General features: G+C 45.4%; 1 long non-coding RNA gene across 1 annotated transcript in view; it reads right to left on the minus strand.

Moving 5' to 3' along the window:
* Positions 1 to 14,023, minus strand: part of LOC137638333 (uncharacterized) — a 45,929-nt gene that overhangs the window by 14,601 nt on the left and 17,305 nt on the right. The window contains exon 2 of the long non-coding RNA XR_011044064.1: positions 5,493 to 5,608. This is a non-coding gene — a long non-coding RNA (uncharacterized lncRNA). The remainder of the gene's footprint in view (positions 1 to 5,492; positions 5,609 to 14,023) is intronic.

Consider the following 14,023-nt stretch of genomic DNA (forward strand, 5'->3'; position numbering starts at 1 on the left):
CACTTTGCCTTGAAGGAGAGACCTGAAGCTTTTCAAGGCCAGATGTACTGCCAGTAGCTCCTTGCAGTTGATATGCATTGTTCTTTGACTCGAGTTCCATATTCCCGAGCATTCCCGACCGTCTAATGTCGCACCCCAGCCTACGTCCGATGCGTCCGAGAAGAGAACGTGGTTGGGAGTCTGAACAGCCAGGGGCAGACCCTCTCTGAGGCTGAAACTGTCCTTCCACCATGTCAGGCAAGACTTCATCTTCTCGGAAATGGGGATCGAGACCGCTTCTAGCGTCTTGTCCTTTTTCCAGTGAAATGCTAGGTGATATTGAAGAGGACGGAGGTGTAGTCTTCCTAATGACACGAACTGTTCCAGGGATGATAGCGTCCCTATCAGACTCATCCACTTCCTGACTGAACATCGTTCCTTCTTCAGCATGTTCTGGATGCATAACTGGGCTTGGCTTGTTCTGGGGGCCGACGGAAAAGCCCGAAAAGCTAGACTGTGAATCTCCATCCCTAAATACACAATAGTTTGGGATGGGACCACTTGTGACTTTTCCATATTGACAAGGAGACCCAATTCCTTGGTCAGATCTAGAGTCCACTTTAGATCCTTCAGACAGCGACGACTGGAAGAAGCTCTGAGAAGCCAGTCGTCCAAATAGAGGGAGGCTCGGATGTCCGCTAAATGAAGGAATTTGGCTACATTCCTCATCAGCCTCGTAAACACAAGAGGAGCTGTGCTTAGGCCAAAGCACAGGGCTTGAAACTGGTAGACAACCTTTTCGAAGACGAATCTCAGAAAAGGTTGGGAGTCCGGGTGGATGGGGACGTGGAAGTAGGCGTCCCTTAGGTCTAAAGAGACCATCCAGTCTTCCCTTCTGACCGCTGCTAGAACCGACTTCGTGGTCTCCATGGAGAACGTCTGCTTTGTGACAAAGACATTCAGCGCACTGACGTCTAGCACCGGCCTCCACCCTCCTGTCTTCTTTGACACCAAGAAGAGGCGGTTGTAGAATCCCGGGGTTTGATGGTCCAAGACTTTGACTACCGCTCCCTTCTCTAGTAAGAGAAACACTTCCTGTTTCAATGCTCGTCTCTTGTCTTCCTCTCTGTACCTGGGAGAGAGATCGATGGGAGACGTTGCTAGAGGGGGTTTTCGTACAAACGGGATCTTGTACCCCTCTCTGAGCAACTTCACAGATTGTGCATCTGCGCCTCTCTTTTCCCAGGTCTGCCAGAAGTTCTTGAGTCTGGCTCCCACTGCTGTCTGAAGAAGCTGGCAGTCAGACTCTGCCCTTAAAGGACTTGGTTCCTTTCTTCTTTCCACGTCTCCCTTCGGCACGAGCACCTCCTCTGCTGGAGGCTCTGCCACGAAAGGGCGGAATAAAACGGGACACTGGAGTGTCCATCCTTGGTCTAGCTGACAGGGTAGGCAAAGGGGTGGCTTTGCGAGCAGATGACGCAACAAGATCGTGAGTATCCTTCTGTATCAAAGAAGCAGCAATCTCTTTAATCAGGTCCTCTGGAAAAAGGCACTTGGATAGAGGGGCAAACAGAAGTTCGGATCTCTGGCATGGTGTAACTCCAGCTGAAAGGAATGAGCATAGGTTTTCACGCTTCTTAAGGACTCCGGACACAAAAGATGCAGCAAGCTCATTAGACCCATCACGTACGGCCTTGTCCATGCAGGACATAATGAGCAAGGAAGTCTCCTTCTCCATCGGAGAGATCTTTCTGCTTAGAGCTCCTAGACACCAGTCTAGGAAGTTAAAAACCTCGAAGGCTCTAAAGATACCTTTCAAAAGGTGGTCCAGGTCCGAAGATGACCAACATATTTTTGAGCGTCTCATGGCTAGGCGGCGGGGAGAGTCTACAAGACTTGAGAAGTCGCCCTGGGCAGAGGCAGGAACTCCCAAGCCGAGAACTTCTCCCGTGTCATACTAGACGCTCGAATTAGAAGAGAGTCTAGCAGGGGGAAACGTAAAAGCTGTCTTCCCTAAACTCTTTTTGGACTGCAGCCATTCTCCTATCACCCGCAAAGCTCTCTTGGACGAGCGTGCGAGGACGAGTCTAGTAAAGGCAGGAGTGGTTGACGGCATGCCTAACAAACTCTGACGGAGGAGAACGCGGAGCCACAGACACAAACTGGTCCGGAAACATCTCTTTGAACAGGGCCAAAACTTTCCTAAAGTCCAAAGAGGGTTGCGTAGACTTAGGCTCGTCCAGTTCTGAATGCGGTTCATCTACGTGTGCAGCACCATCATCATCAGAAAGTCCCTCATCCGTGTATTGATGAGGAAGCGGCAACGGAGTGGGTAACGGCTGGTTAGCTGAGTCCGGTCGCACGGGTGCATGCGTGACTGAGCCGGACGCAACGTCATGGAACTGTTGCCCAGTCTGTGAGCTGGCAACAACCATAGCAGCGCGGGGACGCACAGCGTCTACTCCAGACTGTCTAGACTGATGTGGGTGAGCAGTGGCAACCACACTGGGTTGCGGAGGTTGACGCACCGCGTCAAAACAAAACAACTCCGACGGTTGTTGAACCTCACGAACGTCAACGGATACCTCCGTGCGTCGCTGAACGTCACCATGCGGCTGGCAGATCACACTGGAACGCATGGGTGGCGGAACTCTCTCAACTGGAGTGCGTGAGAAGGTTACCTCAGCGTCCCCAGGACGCACAACCGATCGTGTGGGTGGTTGTAGGCAAGGAGCTGCACTAGCTGGTGCGGCAGCAACCTTCTCCGCACGAAAGTCCTGCATAAGCGACGTTAGTTGAGACTGCATGTCTTGCAGTAAAGACCACTTAGGGTCTACAGGAGCAGGTGCGGCGACAGACGGTGTTACTGTCTGAAGCGGTACCGCTTTGCCTCTCTTAGGAGGTGAGCAGTCATCGGATGACTGCAGCGAGTCCGAACTGACCCAGTGGCTACAGCTGGGCCGTTGGACTTGTGCGGAAGGGACCGACTTGCGCTTTAACGGTCGTGAGACCTTGGTCCATGGTTTCTTTCGAGAAACACCTTCCGAAGACGAGGAATAAATGGGCTCTCTCGTCTTTGTTAGGCAGGGGCGATCTTGGGTAGATACGCCCGATACCACGGAGGGAACGTCTGTTCGCTGATTAAAGCCTCTCGAACCCATTTGTCGTACGACATTGCTTCTCCCCTGGACTTGGGAGCTTGCAAGAGGTCCCGGACTAGGAGGATGACAGGCACGAACAGACGAACCCTCAAGCGCAACACTATCCACAACACTATCACTCACTTTAACACTTCCCACTGCACTTTTACACTTCAGCTCCTTCACATCCGCCATGAGCTGATTACGGTCACTAGCCAGGGACTCAACTCTCTCACCCAGAGCTTGGATGGCACGCATCATATCAGCCATCGAAGGTTCCTGAGTGCCAGAAGGGGGATTAGGAGCAACCACTACAGGGGAAGGAATAGGTTGTGGGGCATGAGGAGAGGAAATGTCAATAGAACGAGAGGAACTTCTCCTAACTCTATCTCTCTCTAGCCTACGTGTATACTTTTGGAATTCGATAAAATCGAATTCCGAAAGCCCAACGCACTCCTCACATCGATCTTCCAATTGACAGGTTTTATCCCGACAATTGGAACAAACAGTGTGAGGGTCGATAGAGGCCTTCGGAAGACGCCTTGAACAGTCCCTAGCATTGCACTTCCTAAATTTTGGGACTTGTGAAGGGTCAGCCATTTTGAATTGGTCAAGGGGAATTCAAAAACTATCAAAAAGTCATCAAAAAAGAATCCGTAATCAAAAAGAGTTCAAGGAATTGCGAAGGGAAAGCCTGCACAGCGAAAGCTCAAAACTAGAATAGTGTACTTCACCAATTAGTTGTGAAAACAAATCCAGTTTAGCAACAGCGAATAAGCACGTCTTGTCGGTAGCACGACAGAGAGAAAATTGAGTTCTTTGTTTACATTGAGTACTGGGTATCTGGACGACAGATGGCGCTGTTGGGCACACCCGCAACCTGTGTAGCGATCGCTGGCGAATTTTACCTTAGAGTTTTCTGTCGAGCAACAGAGTTGCAGCTATTATAATCACCGGCTAAGTTAAATATTGAAAAATTTCTTTTAAGTGAGAAACCTTTACTGTTCCATACAGTTGAAGTAGTTGAAATAGGCTTGTTGCATGCCAGGATTTCTTTTGATATTTCAAAATTAAATTCGCTTCTATTTATTGTTTACTCACTATTGGTGCATCAACTAGCCATTAATAATTTGCTCTTTAGTTAACCCTCAAGTATCTAAACATCAAAATAGCCTAACCAGATTGAGGCAAGAGTAAGCGTTGGATCAGTTCCGGAGCCTTTTCATTTCCTTTATATTATCTATGCACTGGATCAGTTCCGTAGCCTTTTCATTTCTTTTATATTATCACATTTGTAGAATGCCTATGTGGTACAGTAAAGACATGATTTAGTTTGCTTAAGAAAAAATACAGTACTGTACTGAATATTAATCTTTAAAAAATGTAAATTTTAGGTAATTAATTATAGTTTTATAACAGGAATTACTACTAGCTTTATTTTCAATAGGCTATTACTGTATACTAATTAAGTCTTTATTACTAAAGTTTTTACAACTTTGCAAAAGAACCTGGCAATTTTGAGTTGACTACTGTAACCTAAAGTCATGGAGGTTATATGTATTAATTACAATCTTCAATTTGTGTAAGGTTGAAATTGAAATTGATTACCCATATGATTCCTTTACATTACAATTATCAAATGATAAGGAAATTTCATTAGCAGGTAGAAATGAAATTAACACCTAAAAAGTCAAGGATTAGAGTAGATTTATGAATTTGGGTCACACCGCCCTATGCTGGCCTTTGGAAAGCCATTCAGTAGCTAGGTACAACTGAGGTGGAATACAACCATGTTGTTTTACAAAAAACAGTCACATTTAAAGAGGTTGAACGGGCAGAAGAAAGAACCGTGGGCAGAGGTAAAGCAGATGGCTACAAAGTGAGAAGCTAAGTGTTGGGTAGATCCTTTAAGGGATACCTACAGTACACTGCAATAAGTGGACTAATGGCTCCAGCATGTCTATGAAGAAAAGGAAGGAGATAGGCCAGCATTTACCTATCCAAGTCCTTAGTTGCCAACTTATTTTGGAGGGGACAAGGTTTCAATGCCATTACTTCGAGCAATATCAAATGAATTTCTGGACACCATTTATAAATATCTTCATGGACGTAATTAATTTTATTTAAATTTACTCAAAATAGCTTTGAATATGGTAATTAGTGTCTATTTTCTCTCCCATTATTACTATTGTTTTTGCTATGCTATAATAATAATACTGTATAACTACTGTATTTAAAAATTTCCAAATACTTAGAAGTATAGTAAATCTTTTAAATCTTTCTATAAAAGATTAACTACACACTACTGTATTTGCTGGTTGAAATATATTTGAAGAAAAAAACATTAGCACTTTATTGATCAACCATATTTACCTATTCTTCCTAGAGTCACCCAAGTAAGAGTGCCATTGAAATTACCATTTCCTTATGAATGTCAAAAGTATTCAAGTTCTTTCTTCAGTATGTATTTCATTTTTTCAGCAAATAACCTGGAATGAGAATAAAAGTAAACCTATTGAATATCAACCTTAATTGTACAAAAGAATAATATAGGACTACGATGGTCCATAAGGGACCACATACTGTACAGTACTATTGCATAGCTTACAACAAATTCCAATATCATTTCAAGAAGCCATCTTTAATAATTTATACGACTAACTTTTTATTTTTTTACGCATACTTTCCATTTGAAGTTATTAAAAGTGAAATCAGCTTTATTTTTTAACTACTGTACATTGCAACAAATACTTTAAATCCAAGAGATTACAAAATACGGTGCTACTGACTTCTCCAATTACTTCATTCTTTATGGTTTACAATTGTTTCATCAAATATGGTACAGCACTGGTAGCTAATAGTACAGTATCCATAAGCTACTAGAGACAATCTTTAGTCTATACGTAACCAATTTGATATAGAGACTAACTTGTTCCTGTAAGCAAGCAGTACCTTATCAAACAACATAGGATCTTCAAAGTCTTGCAATACAGTACTATGCTTTTAGTTATTCTGGGTCACAAGAGAAAGTACCTTAAATTCAAAATAGCCATCAACCATGGGATACATAAAGAATAAAATCTATTAAGTACTGTTGGTGATAATCAACCAACAGAAACTACCCCACACAACCTTTTAGATGCTTGGTTGAAAACCTTCAGGTAACTAATATGGGATATAATATCTTCTCGAGATGAAACTCTTAAGAGAATAATAACCCTATATTATATGTTTACCACAAGACCTGATATCACTCTTGAAGAATATAAAAATTTTTTTTTTTTAAATTCTGGCCTGGGAGCACCATGGTCTTCTATTGGCACAAAGGCATTTAGCCTCAGCTGAGAAAGTGTCTCTAAAACCTATAAAAAGAGTAGAACCATATAAAGAAATATATAAAAAACAGGATGATATTTATATAGAGCCAGTTATAAAAATCAATACTACATACATTTACCAAGGCACTTCCCCCAATTTTGGGGGTGGTCGACATCGAATAAATGAAACAAAAAAGGGGACCTCTCCTCTCTACGTTCCTCCCAGCCTGACAAGGGACTCAACCTAGTTCGGATGGTACTGCTAGGGTGCCACAGCCAACCCTCCCCCGTTATCCACAACAGATGAAGCTTCATAACGCTGAATCCCCTACTGCTGCTACCTCCGCGGTCATCTAAGGCACCAGAGGAAGCAGCAGGGCCTACCGGAACTGCATCACAACCGCTCGCCATTCATTCCTATTTCTAGCACGCTCTCTTGCCTCTCTCACACCTATCCTCCTATCACCCAGAGCTCCATCCATCCACCCAAATCTTGGCCTTCCTCTTGTACTTCTCCCATCGACTGTTGCATTCATCACCTTCTTTAGCAGACAGCCATTTTCCATTCTCTCAACATGGCCAAACCACCTCAACACATTCATATCCACTCTAGCTGCTAACTCATTTCTTACACCCGTTCTCACCCTCACCACTTTGTTCCTAACCCTATCTACTCGAGTACACCAGCCATACTCCTTAGACACTTCATCTCAATCACATTAAATTTCTGTCTCTCCGTCACTTTCATTCCCCACAACTCCGATCCATACATCGCAGTTGGTACAATCAATTTCTCATATAGAACTCTCTTTACATTCATGCCCAACCCTCTATTTTTTACTACTCCCTTAACTGCCCCCAACACTTTGCACCCTTTATTCACACTCTGACATACATCTGCTGCCACTCCACCATTTGCTGCAGCAACAGACCCCAAGTACTTGAACTGATCCACCTCGTCAAGTAACTCTCCATTCAACATGACATTCAACCTTGCACCACCTTCCCTTCTCATACATCTCATAACCTTACTCTTACCCACATTAACTCTCAACTTCCTTCTCTCACACACCCTTCCAAATTCTGTCACTAATCGGCCAAACTTCTCTTCCGCGTCTGCAACCAGTACAGTATCATCCGCAAACAACTGATTTACCTCCCATTCATGGTCATTCTCGTCTACCAGTTTCAATCCTCGTCCAAGTACTCGAGCATTCACCTCTCTCACCACTCCATCAACATATAAGTTAAACAACCACGGTGACATCACACATCCCTGTCTCAGCCCCACTCTCACCGGAAACCAATCGCTAACTTCATTTCCTATCCTAACACATGCTTTACTACCTTTGTAGAAACTTTTCACTGCTTGCAACAACCTTCCACCAACTCCATATAACCTCATCACATTCCACATTGCTTCCCTATCAACTCTATCATACGCTTTCTCCTGATCCATAAACGCAACATACATCACCCTACCTTTTGCTAAATATTTCTCGCATATCTGCCTAACTATAAAAATCTGATTCATACAACCCCTACCTCTTCTAAAACAACCCTGTACTTCTAAGATTGCATTCTCTGTTTTATCATTAATCCTATTAATCAGTACTCTACCATACACTTTTCCAACTACACTCAACAAACTAATACCCCTTGAATTACAAAACTCATGCACATCTCCCTTACCCTTATATAGTGGTACAATACATGCACAAACCCAATCTACTGGTACCATTGACAACACAAAACACATATTAAACAATCTCACCAACCATTCAAGTACAGTCACATCCCCTTCCTTCAACATCTCAGCTCTCACACCATCCATACCAGATGCTTTTCCTACTCTCGTTTCATCTAGTGCTCTCCTCACTTCATCTATTGTAATCTCTCTCTCATTCTCACCTCCCATCACCGGCACCTCAACACCTGCAACAGCAATTATATCTGCCTCCCTATTATCCTCAACATTCAGTAAACTTTCAAAATATTCCGCCCACCTTTTCCTTGCCTCCTCTCCTTTTAACAACCTTCCATTTCCATCTTTCACTGTCTCTTCAATTCTTGAGCCAGCCTTCCTTACTCTCTTCACTTCTTTCCAAAACTACTTACTCCCTTCATATGAATGACCCAATCCCTGACCCCACTTCAGGTCAGCTGCCCTCTTTGCCTCACTTACCTTGAGCTTTACTTCCACATTTTTCTCTCTATATTTTCCATACTTCTCTAGACTATTACTCAGCAGCCATTCTTCAAAAGCCCTCTTTTTCTCTTCCACTTTTACCTTCAATCCTTCATTCCACCATTCACTGCCCTTCCTCATGCAGCCTCCAACAACCTTCTTGCCACACACATCACTTGCAATCCCAACAAAATTTTCTTTTACTAACTTCCACTCCTCTAAATTGCCAGTTTCTCTTACTTTCACTTCGTCATATGTCATTTTCAACCTTTCCTGATATTTACTTTTTACCCCCGGTTTTATTAGCTCCTCAACCCTCACTAGCTCCCTTTTGCATCCACCTACTCTATTCCCCAACTCTTTTACTACAACTAATTTTCCTTCCATAAAAAAAAGATCAAACATTCCGTTAGCCATACCCCTAAACACGTGCACGTCTTTCAATCTTCCAATCATTCTTTTAGTTATCAACACATTATCCATTAATGCCCTTTCTACTACCCTTCCATTTGCCACTCTTACCCATGTATACTTGTTTTTATCTTTCTTTTTGAAAAATGGAGTTTTTATGATAAAACAAAGTTTTATGAATACTTACCTGGCAGTTATATATATATATAGCTGAGTCTCTGACTGCGGCAGAATTTAATCGAAAATTGCGGCAACCGCCTTGTGGTGGTTGTGTGGTTAGATGGTTAACAACCCTTACAGGGTGGTACTTGGAATCATTCCCATTTTCTGTTCCTCAGATTATCTTTGCCCGACCTGTCTCCTGAGGGGAGGTGGGTGGGCTTTAAAATATATATATAACTGCCAGGTAAGTATTCATAAAACTTTGTTTTATCATAAAAACTCCATTTTTATGAATAGAACTTACCTGGCAGTTATATATATATATATATAGCTGATTCACACATTTGGAGGAGGGAAACAGACAGAAAAAACATAGTTGGGGAAACAACAAAAGAGTTGTAGGAGAACAAACACCTTGATTCCTTACCTGCTAAGGTAGCTGACTTCAAAGGTAACTGCCTCTAGAGTCACTTTCCCTTAGGAGTGTTCAGCCAGGAGTAGACCTGCTACGCTGCAAACAACTCAATCGAGTCTGTCAAAGGGGTAGGACCAACAACTTGACTAGACTTCAGAAAACTACCTTCCCATATAAAAAACCTGCAACCTTACTAAAGCTAACCATCTAACCTTGCAGAAATAGATATAAACTATCTATCTGGACTGAGGGAACCGTACCACAGGACAAGGACCTCAGACAACCATAAAAAACACAAACCCATATACAAGTACATAAACTAAGGTTGAGTGGGGGTAGTAACTCCTTTGCCCAATACAGAAGCCGCAGCTACGTATGGGCCCAAGGTATAACACTTGTCATAGTCCACTCTTACCTCTGAGGTAATGAGAAGCGAAGACAGAGTTGCTCCTCCAGAACGTTGCGTCCATGATCTGCTTAACTGACATATTTTTCCGGTATGCCAGCGAAGCAGCAATGGCCCTTACTTCGTGAGCCCGTACTTTTAACAGGGCGAAGTTTTCTTCCTCACAAAAGAGGTGGGCTTCCCTAATAGTTTCCCTCAGGAAAAAGGACAAAGCGTTCTTTGACAGGGGTTTTTGAGGATCCTTCACTGAACACCATAAGGAGTTGGAAGCACCCCTCACGCTCTTAGTGTGGGCCAAATAAGCCTTGAGAGCCCTAACCGGGCAGAGGAGGCTTTCCTGTTCCTGACCTACTAGATTCGTGAGGTTAGGGACTTCAAAAGTCCTAGGCCAGGGTTTCTAAGGGTTCTCATTCTTGGCGAGAAAGTCGAACCTCAAGGAACAAACCGCTCCATTTAGGGTGAAGCCTACACGCTTCTCGATTGCCTGGACCTCGCTGATCCGCCTGGCAGTCGCTAGAGACAAAAGGAAGAGGGTTTTCTTAGTCACATCTCGCAGAGAAGCTTGCGAGATAGGCTCAAACTTCCTGGAGCACAAAAACTTAAGCACCACATCCAGGTTCCAAGAAGGGGGTCTTAAGTGCACCTGCTTTGTTGTCTCAAAAGACCTAATGAGGTCCTGCAAGTCCTTATTCTGAGATAACTCTAAGCCTCTATGCCTAAAGACGGTTGAGAGCATGCTCCTGTATCCTTTAATGGTAGATACAGCCAGCTTAGCATCCTGCCTGAGGTACAAAAAGTCTGCAATCTGGCTCAGAGAGGTAGAGGACGAGGAAACCTTGCGCCTCCTGCACCAAGCTCTAAAGGTCTCCCACTTTGACTGGTAGACTCTTTGTAAAGAGATCCTCCTTGCCCTGGCAATAGCTTTCGCCGCTTGTGCCGAAAAGCCTCGAGATCTAAAGAGCTTCTCGACAGTCTGAAGGCAGTCAGATTGAGAGCGAGGGGGTTTTGGTGAAATCTCTCGAAGTGGGGTTGTCTGAGAAGATCTGGACTTGCCGGGAGTCTTCTTGGAAAGTCCATCAGTAACCCTACCACTTCGGTGAACCATTCCATCGCAGGCCAGAATGAAGCCACTAGGGTCATTCGTCCCGAATCGAGGAGAGCGAACTTCCTGACAACCAGATTGATGATCTTGAACGGGGGAAAGGCATACATGTCCAGCCCCGTCCAATCCATCAAGAAGGCGTCCACTGCAACAGCTTCCTCATCCGGGACTAGGGAGCAGTAGTTGGGGATCCTCTTGTTTAGACCGGAGGCGAAAGGTCTATTACTGGTCTGCCCCACAACTTCCAGAGGCTCCGACAGACATGCGGGTTGAGAGTCCACTCCGTAGGGAGGACCTGTTCCCTCCTGCTGAGCATGTCTGCCCTGATGTTTCTCTGCCCTTGAACAAACCTTGTCAACAGCTGGGTCTCGTTCTCGTTCGCCCAGAGGAGAAGTTCTCTCGCAGTTGAGAACAGGGAGAGGGAGTGAGTTCCCCCTTGCTTCCTTATGTACGCGAGAGCTGTGGTGTTGTCGGAATTGATCTCCACAGTCTTTCCCGACACCGAGGTTTTGAAGGCCTTGAGCCCTAACAAAATGGCCATCAATTCCTTCCTGTTGATATGCCAACTGACCTGACTCCCTTCCCAAATACCTAAGACCTCTTTGTTCCCTAGTGTTGCTCCCCAGCCTGACTCGGACGCGTCTGAGAATAACACTAGGTCGGGGTTCTTCTTGAACAAGGAGATCCCTTTTCCCAACAGAGCTGGGTCCAGCCACCACATTAAAAGATCCTTGATCTCTGTCGGAATGGGAAAAGAAAAAGTGTCCTCCTGGATCTTTCTGTTCCAAACCTTTGCGAGGAAGTGTTGCAGAGGCCTTAGGTGCAGTCTCCCCAAAGGGACAAACTGCTCCAGGGAGGATAGAGTTCCCAGCAGACTCATCCACTCCTTCGCTGAGCATTCCTGCTTCCTCAAAAAGTCTTTGACTTTGTCCAGGCACCTGGTCTGCCTCTCCTGGGAGGGAGAAGCCTGAAAAAGAACTGAATTCAGAACTATCCCCAAATAGAGAATAGTCTGATTCGGCTCGGTCTGAGACTTCCCCCAGTTGACGATGAGTCCCAGGTCCTGAGTGATCGTAGAAGTTTTCATTAGGTCCTCCAGACATTTCTCTTTCGACTGTGACCGGATCAGCCAGTCGTCTAGATAGAAGGAGACCCTTATCCCCTCCTGGTGTAACCAGCCTGCCACATTCACCATAAGTCTGGTGAAAACTTGGGGAGCTGTGCTGAGACCGAAGCAAAGTGCCCTGAACTGGAAGCACTTGCCCTGGAACACAAACCTCAGATATCTCCTCGAAGACGGATGAATGGAGACGTGAAAATAAGCGTCCTGCAGGTCGAGAGAAACCATCCAGTCTCCTGGACGAACTGCAGCCAGCACTGACTGAGTCGTCTCCATGGAGAACTTTGTTTTCTCCACGAAGGCGTTCAGAGAGCTGACATCTAGGACTGGTCTCCATCCACCCGAGTTCTTGGGAACCAGAAACAGGCGATTGTAAAAGCCTGGGGAGGCGAGGTCTTGAACTGGCTCAATTGCTCCCTTGACCAACATCTGGTCGACTAGCTCCAGAAGAGCCTCTCGTTTCCCCGCGTCGGTGTACTGAGCCACTAAGGCCAGGGGAGAGTCAGAGAGGTGGTTTCTTTAAAAAGGGGATCTTGTAACCTTCCTTGACGACTGAGAGGGACCAGGTGTCCGCCCCTCTCCTTTCCCAAGACTGCCAAAAACGAGACAGTCTTGCCCCTACTGGTGTCTGGAGGACTTCCATCTCATTTTTTGGACCGGGGCCTAAACGCACCCCTGCTGGTCCTTGGCCCTGACTCTTGTCTTCTCCCCCTAAAATCCGCTCTCGAGGAGATCCTGCCCCGAAAGGGCTGTTGAAACTTCTCCTCCTCCTTCAGGAGCCAACAGGTAAGGTCTTTCTAGCCGACCGAGACAAAAGGTCCTGAGTAGCCTTCTGAGCCAGAGAAAGGGAGATATCTCTGACCAGAGCTTCAGGAAAAAGATGACATGAAAAAGGGGCGTAAAGTAGCTCCGACTTCTGGGCAACAGTCACAGATCTAGAGGTGAAGGAGCACAAAAGGGCCCTCTTCTTTAAGACCCCTGCTGAGAAAAGGGAAGCCAATTCATTAGCTCCATCCCTTAGAGCTTTGTCCATGCAGGACATGATACTCGTCAGGTCCTTCGTGTCCTCCAGGAGTTCAGACTTCCTGGCCAGAGTCCCGAGAGACCAGTCCAGGAAGCTGAAAACCTCGAAAACCCTGAAAATTCCCTTGACGAGGTGATCAAGCTCCGACATGGACCACATCACCTTGGCAGAGTTTAAAGCATGCCTTCTTGCCGAGTCCACAAGAGCCGAGAAGTCACCTTGGGAGGAGGAAGGCACTCCTAACCCCAAAGGTTCCCCTGTCTCATACCACATACCGGCCTTGGAAGCGAGCCGGGACGGTGGAAAAGAAAAGGTGGTCTTGACAGCTTGTCTCCGTTCCTTCATCCAATCATCCACTTTAGCAAGAGCTTAACTGGCCGAAATTGAAAGTTTCATTTTGATGAAGGCCGAAGACTTAGTAGCTTTCTTCCTGGTAAATTGAGACTGAGGAGAACGAGCGGCCGAAGGTTGAAATTCCTCCCCATAAAGTTCCAAAAGAGAGCGAGAAAGAACCTTGTAATCGCTAGAAGAGTCGGCAGGTTTTTCTTCCTCTTCCGAAATATCTTCGAGGTCCTGCTCAAGGATAACATCTCGAAGAGTTGGGCTGCCAGCAGTCTGGCAGCGAGAGCTGTTTGAATCCTGGCGCCGAGCGCCGCTAACATCCAGTCGGCGAGAGGCGGTATCGTCACGATGACGAGAAACGGTATCGTCACAATGACGAGAGGCAGTATCGTCACGATGACGAGAAACGGAAGCGTC

This window comes from Palaemon carinicauda, chromosome 3 (assembly GCF_036898095.1).
Source record: "Palaemon carinicauda isolate YSFRI2023 chromosome 3, ASM3689809v2, whole genome shotgun sequence".
In the NCBI taxonomy this organism is placed as follows: domain Eukaryota; kingdom Metazoa; phylum Arthropoda; class Malacostraca; order Decapoda; family Palaemonidae; genus Palaemon; species Palaemon carinicauda.